Source organism: Pleurodeles waltl, chromosome 6 (assembly GCF_031143425.1).
Source record: "Pleurodeles waltl isolate 20211129_DDA chromosome 6, aPleWal1.hap1.20221129, whole genome shotgun sequence".
Classification (NCBI taxonomy): domain Eukaryota; kingdom Metazoa; phylum Chordata; class Amphibia; order Caudata; family Salamandridae; genus Pleurodeles; species Pleurodeles waltl.
The window spans coordinates 79,658,721-79,677,620 of record NC_090445.1 but is presented as its reverse complement, the minus strand read 5'-3'; the positions used below and the strand labels follow the sequence as shown (position 1 = coordinate 79,677,620).

General features: G+C 52.0%; 3 non-coding genes across 3 annotated transcripts; all 3 read right to left on the bottom strand.

The window, feature by feature from the left end:
- Nucleotides 1-1,980: 1,980 nt before the first annotated feature.
- TRNAK-CUU (transfer RNA lysine (anticodon CUU)) lies at nucleotides 1,981-2,053 on the bottom strand. The gene has a single exon. It is a non-coding gene; the product is annotated as a tRNA-Lys (tRNA).
- A 6,436-nt stretch (nucleotides 2,054-8,489) lies between these two features.
- On the bottom strand, nucleotides 8,490-8,562 carry TRNAK-CUU (transfer RNA lysine (anticodon CUU)). The gene has a single exon. It is a non-coding gene; the product is annotated as a tRNA-Lys (tRNA).
- A 4,804-nt stretch (nucleotides 8,563-13,366) lies between these two features.
- TRNAK-CUU (transfer RNA lysine (anticodon CUU)) lies at nucleotides 13,367-13,439 on the bottom strand. Its single transcript has one exon. It is a non-coding gene; the product is annotated as a tRNA-Lys (tRNA).
- Nucleotides 13,440-18,900: the final 5,461 nt, after the last annotated feature.

Genomic DNA, 18,900 nt, shown 5'->3' with positions numbered 1-18,900 from the left:
TGTGATCAAATCCCGCTGCCGACATAAAGTAGTTTTCATACCTACTTTAATCATAACACCAGCAAGGATGAGACTGTAAAACTCCTCTTTTTGAAAGGATGGGGGTGGACAGGACGGAGCGGAGCGGACTCCGAGCTCGCTGTAAGCACGGGCGGCTCAGGCTAGAAAAGGGCGCAGGAAAGGCTCGGCCTAGTATCGCTCCCAGCGGCGCCTCCCAGGGCGGGAAGTGCTGCGTTGTGTGGAGTCCTGTGGGAATCGTGAGGCAAACTGCACGATGTGTGTGTGTGTAGTTTTAAGCCTCAGCGAAATATCTGAAAAAGGTGAGAGTTAATGTTAAACCCCGAAAATGGAGAAGCCTTTAAAAAGCATCACGCCCAACGTGGAGCTCGAAACCACGACCCTGAGATTAAGAGTCTCATGCTCTACCGACTGAGCTAGCCGGGCTGCTGTGGCTATGTCATTTCACACACCCTCTGTGTTTTCTTTGTGAGGAAGTAGTGTGTGGTTATCCCAGGAGGCCCCTTTGTTTCATTTTCTCTGCTGCTGACCTGACACAGGCACCTTTCTCTTTCTCCATCTCTCGCTCTACCCCAGTCTTATGTCCCCATCAGTCTTTCTGGAGCTCACTCTGGTACATACATGCATCTGTCCTTTCAACCTGTCTCTGGGCACATGCTTAAATGTCCAGTAGAGAAGAGTGTGAACTCTCCCTGTTTCGCGAGGTGGCAGTCAGACTCCAGAGCCGTGTTCCGAAGTCTACCGGAATGGCCGAGCGGTGTAAGGCGCCACATTCAAAAGCAGTATCTTCCCCAGTCCCGTGATCAAATACCGCTGCAGAAATAAAGTAGTTTTCATACCTACCTTAATCATAACACCAGCGGGGATGAGACCTTAAACTCCTCATTTTTATAGGATGGGGGGGGGACAGGACGGACCGGAGCGGACTCCGAGCTCGCTGTAAGCACGGGCGGCTCAGGCTAGGAAAGGCTCGGCCTAGGACCGCTCCCAGTGGCGCCTCCCAGGGCGGGAAGTGCTGCGTTGTGTGGAGTCCTGTGGGAATCGTGAGGCAAACTGCAGGATGTGTGTGTGTGTAGTTTTAAGCCTCAGCGAAATATCTGAAAAAGGTGAGAGTTAATGTTAAACCCGAAAATGGGGAAGCCTTTAAAAAGCATCATGCCCAACGTGGGGCTCCAACCCACGACCCTGAGACTAAGAGTCTCATGCTATACCAACTGAGCTAGACGGGCTGCTGTGCCTATGTCATTTCACACACCCTCTGTGTGTTCTTTGTGAGGAAGTAGTGTGTGGTTATCCCAGGAGGCCCCTTTGTTTCATTTTCTCTGCTGCTGACTCGACACAGGCACCTTTCTCTTTCTCCATCTCTCGCTCTACCCCAATCTTATGTCCCCATCAGTCTTTCTGGAGGTCACTCTGGTACAAACATGCATCTGTCCTTTCAACCTGTCTCTGGGCACATGCTTAAATGTCCAGTAGAGAACAGTGTGAACTCTCACTGTTTCGCGAGATGGCAATCAGCCTCCAGAGCCGTCATCTTCAGGCTGCCGGAATGGCCGAGCGGTGTAAGGTGCCACATTCAAGAGCAGTATATTCCCCAGTCCTCTGATCTTATCCTGCTGCTGACATAAAGTAGTTTTCATACCTACTTTAATCATAACACCAGCAGGGATGAGACTTTAAATTCCTCTTGTTGAAAGGATGGGGGGGGACAGGATGGATCGGAGCGGACTCCGAGCTCGCTATAAGCCCGGGCGGCTCATGCTAGGAAAGGGCGCAGGAAAGGCTCGGCCTAGAACCGCTCCCAGCGGCGCCTCCCAGGGCGGGAAGTGCTGCGTTGTGTGGAGTCCTGTGGGAATCGTGAGGCAATCTGCAGGATGTGTGTTTTTAAGCCTCAGCAAAATATCTGAAAAAGGTGAGAGTTAATGTTAAACCCGAAAAGGGAGAAGCCTTTAAAAAGCATCACGCCCAACGTGGGACTCGAACCCACGAACCTGAGATTAAGAGTCTCATGCTCTACCGACTGAGCTAGCCGGGCTGCTGTGCCTATGACATTTCACACACCCTCTGTGTGTTCTTTGTGAGGAAGTAGTGTGTGGTTATCCCAGGAGGCCCCTTTGTTTCATTTTCTCTGCTGCTGACTCGACACAGGCACCTTTCTGTTTCTCCATCTCTCGCTCTACCCCAGTCTTATGTCCTCATCAGTCTCTCTGGAGCTCACTCTGGCACATACATGCATCCGTCCTCTCATCCTGTCTCTGGTCACATACTTAAATGTCCAGTAGAGAACAGTGTGAACTCTCCCTGTTTCGCGAGGTGGCAGTCAGCCTCCAGAGACATGCTCCGGAGGCTGCTGGAATGGCCGAGTGGTGTAAGGTGCCACATTCAAGAGCAGTATCTTCCCCAGTCCTGTGATCAAATCCTGCTGCTGACATAAAGTAGTTTTCATACCTACTTTAATCATAACACCAGCAGGGATGAGACCTTAAACTCCACTTTTTGAAAGGATGAGGGGGGACAGGACGGACCGGAGTGGACTCCGAGCTCGCTGTAAGCACGGGCGGCTCAGGCTAGGAAAGGGTGCAGGAAAGGCTCGGCCTAGGACTGCTCCCAGTGGAGCCTCCCAGGGCGGGAAGTGCTGCGTTGTGTGGAGTCCTGTGGGAATCGTGAGGCAAACTGCAGGATGTGTGTGTGTGTAGTTTTAAGCCTCAGCAAAATATCTGAAAAAGGTGAGAGTTAATGTTAAACCCGAAAATGGAGAAGCCTTTAAAAAGCATCATGCCCAACGTGGGGCTCAAACCCACGACCCTGAGATTAAGAGTCTCATGCTCTACCGACTGAGCTAGCCGCGCTGCTGTGCCTATGTCATTTCACACACCCTCTGTGTGTTCTTTGTGAGGAAGTAGTGTGTGGTTATCCCAGGAGGCCCCTTTGTTTCATTTTCTCTGCTGCTGACTCGACACAGGCACCTTTCTCTTTCTCCATCTCTCGCTCTTCCCCAGTCTTATGTCCCCATCAGTCTTTCTGGAGCTCACTCAGGTACATACATGCATCTGTCCTTTCAACCTGTCTCTGGGCACATGCTTAAATGTCCAGTAGAGAAGAGTGTGAACTCTCCCTGTTTCGTGAGGTGGCAGTCAGCCTCCAGAGCCGTGTTCCGGAGGCTGCCGGAATGGCCGAGCGGTGTAAGGTGCCACATTCAAGAGCAGTATCTTCCCCAGTCCCGTGGTCAAATCCCGCTGCTGACGTAAAGTAGTTTTCATACCTACTTTAATCATAACACCAGCGGGGATGAGACCTTAAACTCCTCTTTTTGAAAGGATGGGGGGGGACAGGACGGACCGGAGCGGACTCCGAGCTCGCTGTAAGCACGGGCGGCTCAGGCTAGGAAAGGGCGCAGGAAAGGCTCGGCCTAGGACCGCTCCCAGCGGCACCTCCCAGGGCGGGAAGTGCTGCATTGTGTGGAGTCCTGTGGGAATCGTGAGGCAAACTGCAGGATGTGTGTGTGTGTAGTTTTAAACCTCAGCGAAATATCTGAAAAAGGTGAGAGTTAATGTTAAACCCGAAAATGGAGAAGCCTTTAAAAAGCATCACGCCCAACGTGGGGCTCAAACCCACGAACCTGAGATTAAGAGTCTCATGCTCTTCCAACTGAGCTAGCCGGGCTGCTGTACCTATGTCATTTCACACACCCTCTGTGTGTTCTTTGTGAGGAAGTAGTGTGTGGTTATCCCAGGAGGCCCCTTTGTTTCATTTTCTCTGCTGCTGACTCGACACAGGCACCTTTCTCTTTCTCCATCTCTCGCTCTACCCCAGTCTTATGTCCTCATCAGTCTCTCCGGAGCTCACTCTGGTACATACATGCATCTGTCCTCTCAACCTGTCTCTGGGCACATACTTAAATGTCCAGTATAGAACAGTGTGAACTCTCCCTGTTTCGCGAGGTGGCAGTCAGCCTCCAGAGCCTTGTTCTGGAGGCTGCCGGAATGGCCGAGTGGTGTAAGGCGCCACATTCAAGAGCAGTATCTTCCCCAGTCCCGTGGTCAAATCCCGCTGCTGACATAAAGTAGTTTTCATACCTACTTTAATCATAACACCAGCGGGGATGAGACCTTAAACTCTTCTTTTTGAAAGGATGGGGGGGGGGAGGGGACGGACCGGAGCGGACTCCGAGCTCGCTGTATGCACGGGCGGCTCAGGCTAGGAAAGGGCGCAGGAAAGGCTCGGCCTAGGACCGCTCCCAGCGGCGCCTCCCAGGGCGGGAAGTGCTGCGTTGTGTGGAGTCATGTGGGAATCGTGAGGCAAACTGCAGGATGTGTGTGTGTGTGTGTAGTTTTAAGCCTCAGCTAAATATCTGAAAAAGGTGAGAGTTAATGTTAAACCCGAAAATGGAGAAGCCTTTAAAAAGCATCACACCCAACGTGATGCTCAAACCCACAACCCTGAGATTAAGAGTCTCATGCTCTACCAGCTGAGCTAGCCAGGTTGCTGTGCCTATGTCATTTCACACACCCTCTGTGTGTTCTTTGTGAGGAAGTAGTGTGTGGTTATCCCAGGAGGCCCCTTTGTTTCATTTTCTCTGCTGCTGACTCGACACAGGCACCTTTCTCTTTCTCCATCTCTCGCTCTACCCCAGTCTTATGTCCACATCAGTCTCTCTGGAGCTCACTCTGGTACATACATGCATCTGTCCTCTCAACCTGTCTCTGGGCACATACTTAAATGTCCAGTAGAGAACAGTGTGAACTCTCCCTGTTTCGCGAGGGGGCAGTCAGCCTCCAGAGCCGTGTTCCGGAGGCTGCCGGAATGGCCGAGCGGTGTAAGGCGCCACATTCAAGAGCAGTATCTTCCCCAGTCCCGTAATTAAATCCTGCTGCTGACATAAAGTAGTTTTCATACCTACTTTAATCATAACACCAGCGGGGATGAGACCTTAAACTCCTCGTTTTGAAAGGATGGGGGGGGGGACAGGACGGACCGGAGCGGACTCCGAGCTCGCTGTAAGCACGGGCGGCTCAGGATAGGAAAGGGCGCAGGAAAGGCTCGGCCTAGGACCGCTCCCAGCGGCGCCTCCCAAGGCGGGAAGTGCTGCGTTGTGTGGAGTCCTGTGGGAATCGTGAGGCAAACTGCAGGATGTGTGTGTACTTTTAAGCCTCAGCGAAATATCTGAAAAAGGTGAGAGTTAATGTTCAACCCGAAAATGGAGAAGCCTTTAAAAAGCATCACACCCAACGTGGGGCTCGAACCCACGACCCTGAGATTAAGAGTCTCATGCTCTACCGACTGAGTTAGCCGGGCTGCTGTGCCTATGTCATTTCACACACCCTCTGTGTGTTCTTTGTGAGGAAGTAGTGTGTGGTTATCCCAGGAGGCCCCTTTGTTTCATTTTCTCTGCTGCTGACTCGACACAGGCACCTTTCTCTTTCTCCATCTCTCGCTCTACCCCAGTCTTATGTCCCCATCAGTCTCTCTTGAGCTCACTCTGGTACATACATGCATCAGTCCTCTCAACCTGTCTCTGGGCACATACTTAAATGTCCAGTATAGAACAGTGTGAACTCTCCCTGTTTCGCGAGGTGGCAGTCAGCCTCCAGAGCCGTGTTCTGGAGGCTGCCGGAATGGCTGAGTGGTGTGAGGCGCCACATTCAAGAGCAGTATCTTCCCCAGTCCTGTGGTCAAATCCCGCTGCTGACATAAAGTAGTTTTCATACCTACTTTAATCATAACACCAGCGGGGATGAGACCTTAAAGTCCTCTTTTTGAAAGGATGGGGTGGGGACAGGACGGACCGGAGCGGACTCCGAGCTTGCTGTAAGCACGGGCAGCTCAGACTAGGAAAGGGCGCAGGAAAGGCTCGGCCTAGGACCGCTCCCAGCGGCGCCTCCCAGGGCGGGAAGTGCTGCGTTGTGTGGAGTCCTGTGGGAATCGTGAGGCAAACTGCAGGATGTGTGTGTGTGTAGTTTTAAGCCTCAGCAAAATATCTGAAAAAGGTGAGAGTTAATGTTAAACCCGAAAATGGAGAAGCCTTTAAAAAGCATCACTCCCAACATAGGGCTCGAACCCATGACCCTGAGATTAAGAGTCTCATGCACTACCGACTGAGCTAGCCGGGCTGCTGTGCCTATGTCATTTCACACACCCTCTGTGTGTTCTTTGTGAGGAAGTAGTGTGTGGTTATCCCAGGAGGCCCCTTTGTTTCATTTTCTCTGCTGCTGACTCGACACAGGCACCTTTCTCTTTCTCCATCTCTCGCTCTACCCCAGTCTTATGTCCTCATCAGTCTCTCTGGAGCTCACTCTGGTACATACATGCATCTGTCCTCTCAACCTGTCTCTGGGCACATACTTAAATGTCCAGTAGAGAACAGTGTGAACTCTCCCTGTTTCGCGAGGTTGCAGTCAGCATCCAGAGCGGTTTTCCTGAGGCTGCTGGAATGGCTGAGCGGTGTAAGGTGCCACATTCAAGAGCAGTATCTTCCCCAGGCCTGTGATCAAATCCCGCTGCCGACATAAAGTAGTTTTCATACCTACTTTAATCATAACACCAGCAAGGATGAGACCGTAAAACTCCTCTTTTTGAAAGGATGGGGGTGGACAGGACGGACCGGAGCAGACTCCGAGCTCGCTGTAAGCACGGGCGGCTCAGGCTAGGAAAGGGCGCAGGAAAGGCTCGGCCTAGGATCGCTCCCAGCGGCGCCTCCCAGGGCGGGAAGTGCTGCGTTGTGTGGAGTCCTGTGGGAATCGTGAGGCAAACTGCAGGATGTGTGTGTGTGTAGTTTTAAGCCTCAGCGAAATATCTGAAAAAGGTGAGAGTTAATGTTAAACCCCGAAAATGGAGAAGCCTTTAAAAAGCATCACGCCCAACGTGGAGCTCGAACCCACGACCCTGAGATTAAGAGTCTCATGCTCTACCGACTGAGCTAGCCGGGCTGCTGTGGCTATGTCATTTCACACACCCTCTGTGTGTTCTTTGTGAGGAAGTAGTGTGTGGTGATCCCAGGAGGCCCCTTTGTTTCATTTTCTCTGCTGCTGACCTGACACAGGCACCTTTCTCTTTCTCCATCTCTCGATCTACCCCAGTCTTATGTCCCCATCAGTCTTTCTGGAGCTCACTCTGGTACATACATGCATCTGTCCTTTCAACCTGTCTCTGGGCACATGCTTAAATGTCCAGTAGAGAAGAGTGTGAACTCTCCCTGTTTCGCGAGGTGGCAGTCAGACTCCAGAGCCGTGTTCCGAAGTCTGCCGGAATGGCCGAGCGGTGTAAGGCGCCACATTCAATAGCAGTATCTTCCCCAGTCCCGTGATCAAATACCGCTGCAGAAATAAAGTAGTTTTCATACCTACCTTAATCATAACACCAGCGGGGATGAGACCTTAAACTCCTCATTTTGATAGGATGGGGGGGGGGACAGGACGGACCGGAGCGGACTCCGAGCTCGCTGTAAGCACGGGCGGCTCAGGCTAGGAAAGGCTCGGCCTAGGACCGCTCCCAGTGGCGCCTCCCAGGGCGGGAAGTGCTGCGTTGTGTGGAGTCCTGTGGGAATCGTGAGGCAAACTGCAGGATGTGTGTGTGTGTAGTTTTAAGCCTCAGCGAAATATCTGAAAAAGGTGAGAGTTAATGTTAAACCCGAAAATGGGGAAGCCTTTAAAAAGCATCATGCCGAACGTGGGGCTCCAACCCACGACCCTGAGACTAAGAGTCTCATGCTATACTGACTGAGCTAGACGGGCTGCTGTGCCTATGTCATTTCAGACACCCTCTGTGTGTTCTTTGTGAGGAAGTAGTGTGTGGTTATCCCAGGAGGCCCCTTTGTTTCATTTTCTCTGGTGCTGACTCGACACAGGCACCTTTCTCTTTCTCCATCTCTCGCTCTACCCCAATCTTATGTCCCCATCAGTCTTTCTGGAGGTCACTCTGATACAAACATGCATCTGTCCTTTCAACCTGTCTCTGGGCACATGCTTAAATGTCCAGTAGAGAACAGTGTGAACGCTCACTGTTTCGCGAGATGGCAATCAGCCTCCAGAGCCGTCACCTTCAGGCTGCCGGAATGGCCGAGCGGTGTAAGGTGCCACATTCAAGAGCAGTATATTCCCCAGTCCTGTGATCTAATCCCGCTGCTGACATAAAGTAGTTTTCATACCTACTTTAATCATAACACCAGCAGGGATGAGACTTTAAATTCCTCTTTTTGAAAGGATGGGGGGGGACAAGATGGATCGGAGCGGACTCCGAGCTCGCTATAAGCACGGGCGGCTCAGGCTAGGAAAGGGCGCAGGAAAGGCTCGGCCTAGAACCGCTCCCAGCGGCGCCTCCCAGGGCGGGAAGTGCTGCGTTGTGTGGAGTCCTGTGGGAATCGTGAGGCAAACTGCAGGATGTGTGTGTGTGTAGTTTTAAGCCTCAGCAAAATATCTGAAAAAGGTGAGAGTTAATGTTAAACCCGAAAATGGAGAAGCCTTTAAAAAGCATCACGCCCAACGTGGGGCTCAAACCCACGACCCTGAGATTAAGAGTCTCATGCTCTACCGACTGAGCTAGCCGGGCTGCTGTGCCTATGTCATTTCACACACCCTCTGTGTGTTCTTTGTGAGGAAGTAGTGTGTGGTTATCCCAGGAGGCCCCTTTGTTTCATTTTCTCTGCTGCTGACTCGACACAGGCACCTTTCTCTTTCTCCATCTCTCGCTCTTCCCCAGTCTTATGTCCCCATCAGTCTTTCTGGAGCTCACTCAGGTACATACATGCATCTGTCCTTTCAACCTGTCTCTGGGCACATGCTTAAATGTCCAGTAGAGAAGAGTGTGAACTCTCCCTGTTTCGCGAGGTGGCAGTCAGCCTCCAGAGCCGTGTTCCGGAGGCTGCCGGAATGGCCGAGCGGTGTAAGGTGCCACATTCAAGAGCAGTATCTTCCCCAGTCCCGTGGTCAAATCCTGCTGCTGACGTAAAGTAGTTTTCATACCTACTTTAATCATAACACCAGCGGGGATGAGACCTTAAACTCCTCTTTTTGAAAGGATGGGGGGGGACAGGACGGACCAGAGCGGACTCCGAGCTCGCTGTAAGCACGGGCGGCTCAGGCTAGGAAAGGGCGCAGGAAAGGCTCGGCCTAGGTCTGCTGCCAGCGGCACCTCCCAGGGCGGGAAGTGCTGCATTGTGTGGAGTCCTGTGGGAATCGTGAGGCAAACTGCAGGATGTGTGTGTGTGTAGTTTTAAACCTCAGCGAAATATCTGAAAAAGGTGAGAGTTAATGTTAAACCCGAAAATGGAGAAGCCTTTAAAAAGCATCACGCCCAACGTGGGGCTCAAACCCACGAACCTGAGATTAAGAGTCTCATGCTCTACCAACTGAGCTAGCCGGGCTGCTGTACCGATGTCATTTCACACACCCTCTGTGTGTTCTTTGTGAGGAAGTAGTGTGTGGTTATCCCAGGAGGCCCCTTTGTTTCATTTTCTCTGCTGCTGACTCGACACAGGCACCTTTCTCTTTCTCCATCTCTCGCTCTACCCCAGTCTTATGTCCTCATCAGTCTCTCCGGAGCTCACTCTGGTACATACATGCATCTGTCCTCTCAACCTGTCTCTGGGCACATACTTAAATGTCCAGTATAGAACAGTGTGAACTCTCCCTGTTTCGCGAGGTGGCAGTCAGCCTCCAGAGCCGTGTTCTGGAGGCTGCCGGAATGGCCGAGTGGTGTAAGGCGCCACATTCAAGAGCAGTATCTTCCCCAGTCCCGTGGTCAAATCCCGCTTCTGACATAAAGTAGTTTTCATACCTACTTTAATCATAACACCAGCGGGGATGAGACCTTAAACTCTTCTTTTTGAAAGGATGGGGGGGGGGGAGGGGACGGACCGGAGCGGACTCCGAGCTCGCTGTAAGCACGGGCGGCTCAGGCTAGGAAAGGGCGCAGGAAAGGCTCGGCCTAGGACCGCTCCCAGCGGCGCCTCCCAGGGCGGGAAGTGCTGCGTTGTGTGGAGTCCTGTGGGAATCGTGAGGCAAACTGCAGGATGTGTGTGTGTGTAGTTTTAAGCCTCAGCGAAATATCTGAAAAAGGTGAGAGTTAATGTTAAACCCGAAAATGGAGAAGCCTTTAAAAAGCATCGCGCCCAACATGGGACTCGAACCCACGACCCTGAGATTAAGAGTCTCATGCGCTACCGACTGAGCTCGCCGGGCTGCTGTACCTGTCTTATTTCACACAACCTCTGTGTGTTCTTTGTGAGTCAGTAGTGTGTGGTTATCCCAGGAGGCCCCTTTGTTTCATTTTCTCTGCTGCTGACTCGACACAGGCCCCTTTCTCTTTCTCCATCTCTCGCTCTACCCCAGTCTTATGTCCCCATCAGTCTTTCTGGAGCTCACTCTGGTACATACATGCATCTGTCCTCTCAACCTGTCTCTGGGCACATACTTAAATGTCCAGTATAGAACAGTGTGAACTCTCCCTGTTTCGCGAGGTGGCAGTCAGCCTCCAGAGCCTTGTTCCAGAGGCTGCCGGAATGGCCGAGCGGTGTAAGGCGCCACATTCAAGAGACTACTCTTCCCCAGTCCTGTGGTCACATCCAGCTGCTGACATAAAGTAGTTTTCATACCTACTTTAATCATAACACCAGCGGGGATGAGACCTTAAACTCCTCTTTTTGAAAGGATGGGGGGGGACAGGACGGACCGGAGCGGACTCCGAGCTCGCTGTAAGCACGGGCGGCTCAGGCTAGGAAAGGGCGCAGGAAAGGCTCGGCCTAGGACCGCTCCCAGCGGCGCCTCCCAGGGTGGGAAGTGCTGCGTTGTGTGGAGTCCTGTGGGAATCGTGAGGCAAACTGCAGGATGTGTGTGTGTGTACTTTTAAGCCTCAGCGAAATATCTGAAAAAGGTGAGAGTTCATGTTCAACCCGAAAATGGAGAAGCCTTTAAAAAGCATCACACCCAACGTGGGGCTCGAACCCACGACCCTGAGATTAAGAGTCTCATGCTCTACCGACTGAGTTAGCCGGGCTGCTGTGCCTATGTCATTTCACACACCCTCTGTGTGTTCTTTGTGAGGAAGTAGTGTGTGGTTATCCCAGGAGGCCCCTTTGTTTCATTTTCTCTGCTGCTGACTCGACACAGGCACCTTTCTCTTTCTCCATCTCTCGCTCTACCCCAGTCTTATGTCCCCATCAGTCTCTCTTGAGCTCACTCTGGTACATACATGCATCTGTCCTCTCAACCTGTCTCTGGCACATACTTAAATGTCCAGTATAGAACAGTGTGAACTCTCCCTGTTTCGCGAGGTGGCAGTCAGCCTCCAGAGCCGTGTTCTGGAGGCTGCCGGAATGGCTGAGTGGTGTAAGGCACCACATTCAAGAGCAGTATCTTCCCCAGTCCTGTGGTCAAATCCCGCTGCTGACATAAAGTAGTTTTCATACCTACTTTAATCATAACACCAGCGGGGATGAGACCTTAAAGTCCTCTTTTTGAAAGGATGGGGTGGGGACAGGACGGACCGGAGCGGACTCCGAGCTTGCTGTAAGCACGGGGAGCTCAGGCTAGGAAAGGGCGCAGGAAAGGCTCGGCCTAGGACCGCTCCCAGCGGCGCCTCCCAGGGCAGGAAGTGCTGCGTTGTGTGGAGTCCTGTGGGAATCGTGAGGCAAACTGCAGGATGTGTGTGTGTGTAGTTTTAAGCCTCAGCAAAATATCTGAAAAAGGTGAGAGTTAATGTTAAACCCGAAAATGGAGAAGCCTTTAAAAAGCATCACACCCAACATAGGGCTCGATCCCACGACCCTGAGATTAAGAGTCTCATGCACTACCGACTGAGATAGCCGGGCTGCTGTGCCTATGTCATTTCACACACCCTCTGTGTGTTCTTTGTGAGGAAGTAGTGTGTGGTTATCCCAGGAGGCCCCTTTGTTTCATTTTCTCTGCTGCTGACTCGACACAGGCACCTTTCTCTTTCTCCATCTCTCGCTCTACCCCATTCTTATGTCCTCATCAGTCTTTCTGGAGCTCACTCTGGTACATACATGCATCTGTCCTTTCAACCTGTCTCTGGGCACATGCTTAAATGTCCAGTAGTGAAGAGTGTGAACTCACCCTGTTTCGCGAGGTGGCAGTCAGACTCCAGAGCAGTGTTCCGAAGTCTGCCGGAATGGCCGAGCGGTGTAAGGCGCCACATTCAATAGCAGTATCTTCCCCAGTCCCGTGATCAAATACCGCTGCAGAAATAAAGTAGTTTTCATACCTACCTTAATCATAACACCAGCGGGGATGAGACCTTAAACTCCTCATTTTGATAGGATGGGGGGGGGGACAGGACGGACCGGAGCGGACTCCGAGCTCGCTGTAAGCACGGGCGGCTCAGGCTAGGAAAGGCTCGGCCTAGGACCGCTCCCAGTGGCGCCTCCCAGGGCGGGAAGTGCTGCGTTGTGTGGAGTCCTGTGGGAATCGTGAGGCAAACTGCAGGATGTGTGTGTGTGTAGTTTTAAGCCTCAGCAAAATATCTGAAAAAGGTGAGAGTTAATGTTAAACCCGAAAATGGGGAAGCCTTTAAAAAGCATCATGCCCAACGTGGGGCTCCAACCCACGACCCTGAGACTAAGAGTCTCATGCTCTACCGACTGAGCTAGACGGGCTGCTGTGCCTATGTCATTTCACACACCCTCTGTGTGTTCTTTGTGAGGAAGTAGTGTGTGGTTATCCCAGGAGGCCCCTTTGTTTCATTTTCTCTGCTGCTGACTCGACACAGGCACCTTTCTCTTTCTCCATCTCTCGCTCTACCCCAATCTTATGTCCCCATCAGTCTTTCTGGAGCTCACTCTGGTACAAACATGCATCTGTCCTTTCAACCTGTCTCTGGGCACATGCTTAAATGTCCAGTAGAGAACAGTGTGAACTCTCACTGTTTCGCGAGATGGCAATCAGCCTCCAGAGCCGTCATCTTCAGGCTGCCGGAATGGCCGAGCGGTGTAAGGTGCCACATTCAAGAGCAGTATCTTCCCCAGTCCTGTGATCTAATCCCGCTGCTGACATAAAGTAGTTTTCATACCTACTTTAATCATAACACCAGCAGGGATGAGACTTTAAATTCCTCTTTTTGAAAGGATGGGAGGGGACAGGATGGATCGGAGCGGACTCCGAGCTCGCTATAAGCACGGGCGGCTCAGGCTAGGAAAGGGCGCAGGAAAGGCTCGGCCTAGAACCGCTCCCAGCGGCGCCTCCCAGGGCGGGAAGTGCTGCGTTGTGTGGAGTCCTGTGGGAATCGTGAGGCAAACTGCAGGATGTGTGTTTGTGTATTTTTAAGCCTCAGCAAAATATCTGAAAAAGGTGAGAGTTAATGTTAAACCCGAAAAGGGAGAAGCCTTTAAAAAGCATCACGCCCAACGTGGGGCTCGAACCCACGAACCTGAGATTAAGAGTCTCATGCTCTACCGACTGAGCTAGCCGGGCTGCTGTGGCTATGACATTTCACACACCCTCTGTGTGTTCTTTGTGAGGAAGTAGTGTGTGGTTATCCCAGGAGGCCCCTTTGTTTCATTTTCTCTGCTGCTGACTCGACACAGGCACCTTTCTGTTTCTCCATCTCTCGCTCTACCCCAGTCTTATGTCCTCATCAGTCTCTCTGGAGCTCACTCTGGCACATACATGCATCCGTCCTCTCATCCTGTGTCTGGTCACATACTTAAATGTCCAGTAGAGAACAGTGTGAACTCTCCCTGTTTCGCGAGGTGGCAGTCAGCCTCCAGAGACATGTTCCGGAGGCTGCTGGAATGGCCGAGTTGTGTAAGGCGCCACATTCAAGAGCAGTATCTTCCCCAGTCCTGTGATCAAATCCTGCTGCTGACATAAAGTAGTTTTCATACCTACTTTAATCATAACACCAGCAGGGATGAGACCTTAAACTCCTCTTTTTGAAAGGATGAGGGGGGACAGGACGGACCGGAGTTGACTCCGAGCTCGCTGTAAGCACGGGCGGCTCAGGCTAGGAAAGGGTGCAGGAAAGGCTCGGCCTAGGACTGCTCCCAGCGGAGCCTCCCAGGGCGGGAAGTGCTGCGTTGTGTGGAGTCCTGTGGGAATCGTGAGGCAAACTGCAGGATGTGTGTGTGTGTAGTTTTAAGCCTCAGCAAAATATCTGAAAAAGGTGAGAGTTAATGTTAAACCCGAAAATGGAGAAGCCTTTAAAAAGCATCACACACAACGTGGGGCTCGTACCCACGAGCCTGAGATAAAGAGTCTCATGCTCAACCGACTGAGATAGCCGGGCTGTTGTTCCTATATCATTTCACACACCCTCTGTGTGTTCTTTGTGAGGAAGTAGTGTGTGGTTATCCCAGGAGGCCCCTTTGTTTCATTTTCTCTGCTGCTGACTCGACACAGGCACCTTTCTCTTTCTCCATCTCTCGCTCTACCCCAGTCTTATGTCCCCATCAGTCTCTCTTGAGCTCACTCTGGTACATACATGCATCTGTCCTCTCAACCTGTCTCTAGGCACATACTTAAATGTCCAGTATAGAACAGTGTGAACTCTCCCTGTTTCGCGAGGTGGCAGTCAGCCTCCAGAGCCGTGTTCCGGAGGCTGCCGGAATGGCCGAGCGGTGTAAGGTGCCACTTTCCAGAGCAGTATCTTCCCCAGTCCTGTGATCAAATCCCACTGCTGACATAAAGTAATTTTCATACCTACTTTAATCATAACACCAGCGGGGATGAGACCTTAAATTCCTCTTTTTGAAAGGATGGGGGGGGGACAGGACGGACCGGAGTGGACCCCGAGCTCGCTGTAAGCACGGGCGGCTCAGGCTAGGAAAGGGTGCAGGAAAGGCTCGGCCTAGGACTGCTCCCAGCGGAGCCTCCCAGGGCGGGAAGTGCTGCGTTGTGTGGAGTCCTGTGGGAATCGTGAGGCAAACTGCAGGATGTGTGTGTGTGTAGTTTTAAGCCTCAGCAAAATATCTGAAAAAGGTGAGAGTTAATGTTAAACCCGAAAATGGAGAAGCCTTTAAAAAGCATCACACACAACGTGGGGCTCGTACCCACGAGCCTGAGATTAAGAGTCTCATGCTCAACCGACTGAGCTAGCCGGGCTGTTGTTCCTATATCATTTCACACACCCTCTGTGTGTTCTTTGTGAGGAAGTAGTGTGTGGTTATCCCAGGAGGCCCCTTTGTTTCATTTTCTCTGCTGCTGACTCGACACAGGCACCTTTCTCTTTCTCCATCTCTCGCTCTACCCCAGTCTTATGTCCCCATCAGTCTCTCTTGAGCTCACTCTGGTACATACATGCATCTGTCCTCTCAACCTGTCTCTAGGCACATACTTAAATGTCCAGTATAGAACAGTGTGAACTCTCCCTGTTTCGCGAGGTGGCAGTCAGCCTCCAGAGCCGTGTTCCGGAGGCTGCCGGAATGGCCGAGCGGTGTAAGGTGCCACTTTCCAGAGCAGTATCTTCCCCAGTCCTGTGATCAAATCCCACTGCTGACATAAAGTAGTTTTCATACCTACTTTAATCATAACACCAGCGGGGATGAGACCTTAAATTCCTCTTTTTGAAAGGATGGGGGGGGGAGGGCAGGACGGACCGGAGCGGACTCCGAGCTCGCTGTAAGCACGGGTGGCTCAGGCTAGGAAAGGGTGCAGGAAAGGCTCAGCCTAGGACCGCTCCCAGCGGCGCCTCCCAGGGCGGGAAGTGCTGCGTTGTGTGGAGTCCTGTGGGAATCGTGAGGAAACTGCAGGATGTGTGTGTGTGTGTAGTTTTAAGCCTCAGCGAAATATCTGAAAAAGGTGAGAGTTAATGTTAAACCCGAAAATGGAGAAGCCTTTTAAAAAGCATCACGTCCAACATGGGGCTCGAACCCACAACCCTGACATTAAGAGTCTCATGCTCTACCGACTGAGCTAGCCAGGCTGCTGTGCCTCTGTCATTTCACACACCCTCTGTGTGTTCTTTGTGAGGTAGTAGTGTGTGGTTATCCCAGGAGGCCCCTTTGTTTCATTTTCTCTGCTGCTGACTCGACACAGGCACCTTTCTCTTTCTCCATCTATTGCTCTACCCCAGTCTTATGTCCCCATCAGTCTCTCTTGAGCTCACTCTGGTACATACATGCATCTGTCCTCTCAACCTGTCTCTGGGCACATACTTAAATGTCCAGTATAGAACAGTGTGAACTCTCCCTGTTTCGCGAGGTGGCAGTCAGCCTCCAGAGCCGTGTTCTGGAGGCTGCCGGAATGGCCGAGTGGTGTAAGGTGCCACATTCAAGAGCAGTATCTTCCCCAGTCCTGTGGTCAAATCCCGCTGCTGACATAAAGTAGTTTTCATACCTACTTTAATCATAACACCAGCGGGGATGAGACCTTAAACTTCTTTTTTTGAAAGGATGGGGGTGGACAGGACGGACCTGAGCGGACTCCGAGCTCGCTGTAAGCACGGGCGGCTCAGGCTAGGAAAGGGCGCAGGAAAGGCTCGGCCTAGGACCGCTCCCAGCGGCGCCTTCCAGGGCGGGAAGTGCTGCATTGTGTGGAGTCCTGTGGGAATCGTGAGGCAAACTGCAGGATGTGTGTGTGTGTAGTTTTAAGCCTCAGCAAAATATCTGAAAAAGGTGAGAGTTAATGTTAAACCCGAAAATGGAGAAGCGTTTAAAAAGCATCACGCCCAACATGGGGCTCGAACCCACGACCCTGAGATTAAGAGTCTCATGCACTACTGACTGAGCTAGCCGGGCTGCTGTGCCTATGTCATTTCACACACCCTCTGTGTGTTCTTTGTGAGGAAGTAGTGTGTGGTTATCCCAGGAGGCCCCTTTGTTTCATTTTCTCTGCTGCTGACTCGACACAGGCACCTTTCTCTTTCTCCATCTCTCGCTCTACCCCAGTCTTATGTCCCCATCAGTCTCTCTGGAGCTCACTCTGGTACATACATGCATCTGTCCTCTCAACCTGTGTGAGAAGGTAGCCTCTTTCTAGCCTTGTTACCCCCACTTTTGGCCTGTTTGTGAGTGTATGTCAGGGTGTTTGTCACTGTTTTCACTGTCTCACTGGGATCCTGATAGCCAGGCCTCAGTGCTCATAGTGAAAACACTATGTTTTCAGTATGGTTGTTATGTGTCACTGGGATCCTGCTGGTCAGGACCCCAGTGCTCATAGGTTTGTGGCCTATATGTATGTGTCACTGGGACCCTGTCACACAGGGCCCCAGTGCTCATAGGTGTGCATGTATATGTTCCCTGTGTGGTGCCTAACTGTCTCACTGAGGCTCTGCTAACCAGAACCTCAGTGGTTATGCTCTCTCATTACTTTCAAATTGTCACTAACAGGCTAGTGACCAATTTTACCAATTTACATTGGCTTACTGGAACACCCTTATAATTCCCTAGTATATGGTACTGAGGTACCCAGGGTATTGGTGTTCCAGGAGATCCCTATGGGCTGCAGCATTTCTTTTGCCACCCATAGGGAGCTCTGACAATTCTTACACAGGCCTGCCACTGCAGCCTGAGTGAAATAACGTCCACGTTATTTCACAGCCATTTTACACTGCACTTAAATAACTTATAAGTCACCTATATGTCTAACCTTTACCTGGTAAAGGTTAGGTGCAAAGTTACTTAGTGTGTGGGCACCCTGGCACTAGCCAAGGTGCCCCCACATTGTTCAGAGCCAATTCACTGAACTTTGTGAGTGCGGGGACACCATTACACGCGTGCACTACATATAGGTCACTACCTATATGTAGCTTCACCATGGTAACTCCGAATATGGCCATGTAACATGTCTATGATCATGGAATTGCCCCCTCTATGCCATCCTGGCATTGTTGGTACAATTCCATGATCCCAGTGGTCTGTAGCACAGACCCTGGTACTGCCAGACTGCCCTTCCTGGGGTTTCACTGCAGCTGCTGCTGCTGCCAACCCCTCAGACAGGCAGCTGCCCTCCTGGGGTCCAGCCAGGCCTGGCCCAGGATGGCAGAACAAAGAACTTCCTCTGAGAGAGGGTGTGACACCCTCTCCCTTTGGAAAATGGTGTGAAGGCAGGGGAGGAGTAGCCTCCCCCAGCCTCTGGAAATGCTTTGTTGGGCACAGATGTGCCCAATTCTGCATAAGCCAGTCTACACCGGTTCAGGGACCCCTTAGCCCCTGCTCTGGCGCGAAACTGGACAAAGGAAAGGGGAGTGACCACTCCCCTGACCTGCACCTCCCCTGGGAGGTGTCCAGAGCTCCTCCAGTGTGCTCCAGACCTCTGCCATCTTGGAAACAGAGGTGCTGCTGGCACACTGGACTGCTCTGAGTGGCCAGTGCCACCAGGTGACGTCAGAGACTCCTGCTGATAGGCTCCTTCAGGTGTTAGTAGCCTTTCCTCTCTCCTAGGTAGCCAAACCCTCTTTTCTGGCTATTTAAGGTCTCTGTCTCTGGGGAAACTTCAGATAACGAATGCATGAGCTCAGCCGAGTTCCTCTGCATCTCCCTCTTCACCTTCTGATAAGGAATCGACCGCTGACCGCGCTGGAAGCCTGCAAACCTGCAACATAGTAGCAAAGACGACTACTGCAACTCTGTAACGCTGATCCTGCCGCCTTCTCGACTGTTTTCCTGCTTGTGCATGCTGTGGGGGTAGTCTGCCTCCTCTCTGCACCAGAAGCTCCGAAGAAATCTCCCGTGGGTCGACGGAATCTTCCCCCTGCAACCGCAGGCACCAAAAAGCTGCATTTCCGGTCCCTTGGGTCTCCTCTCAGCACGACGAGCGAGGTCCCTCGAATCCAGCGACACCGTCCAAGTGACCCCCACAGTCCAGTGACTCTTCAGCCCAAGTTTGGTGGAGGTAAGTCCTTGCCTCACCTCGCTGGGCTGCATTGCTGGGAACCGCGACTTTGCAAGCTACTCCGGCCCCTGTGCACTTCCGGCGGAAATCCTTCGTGCACAGC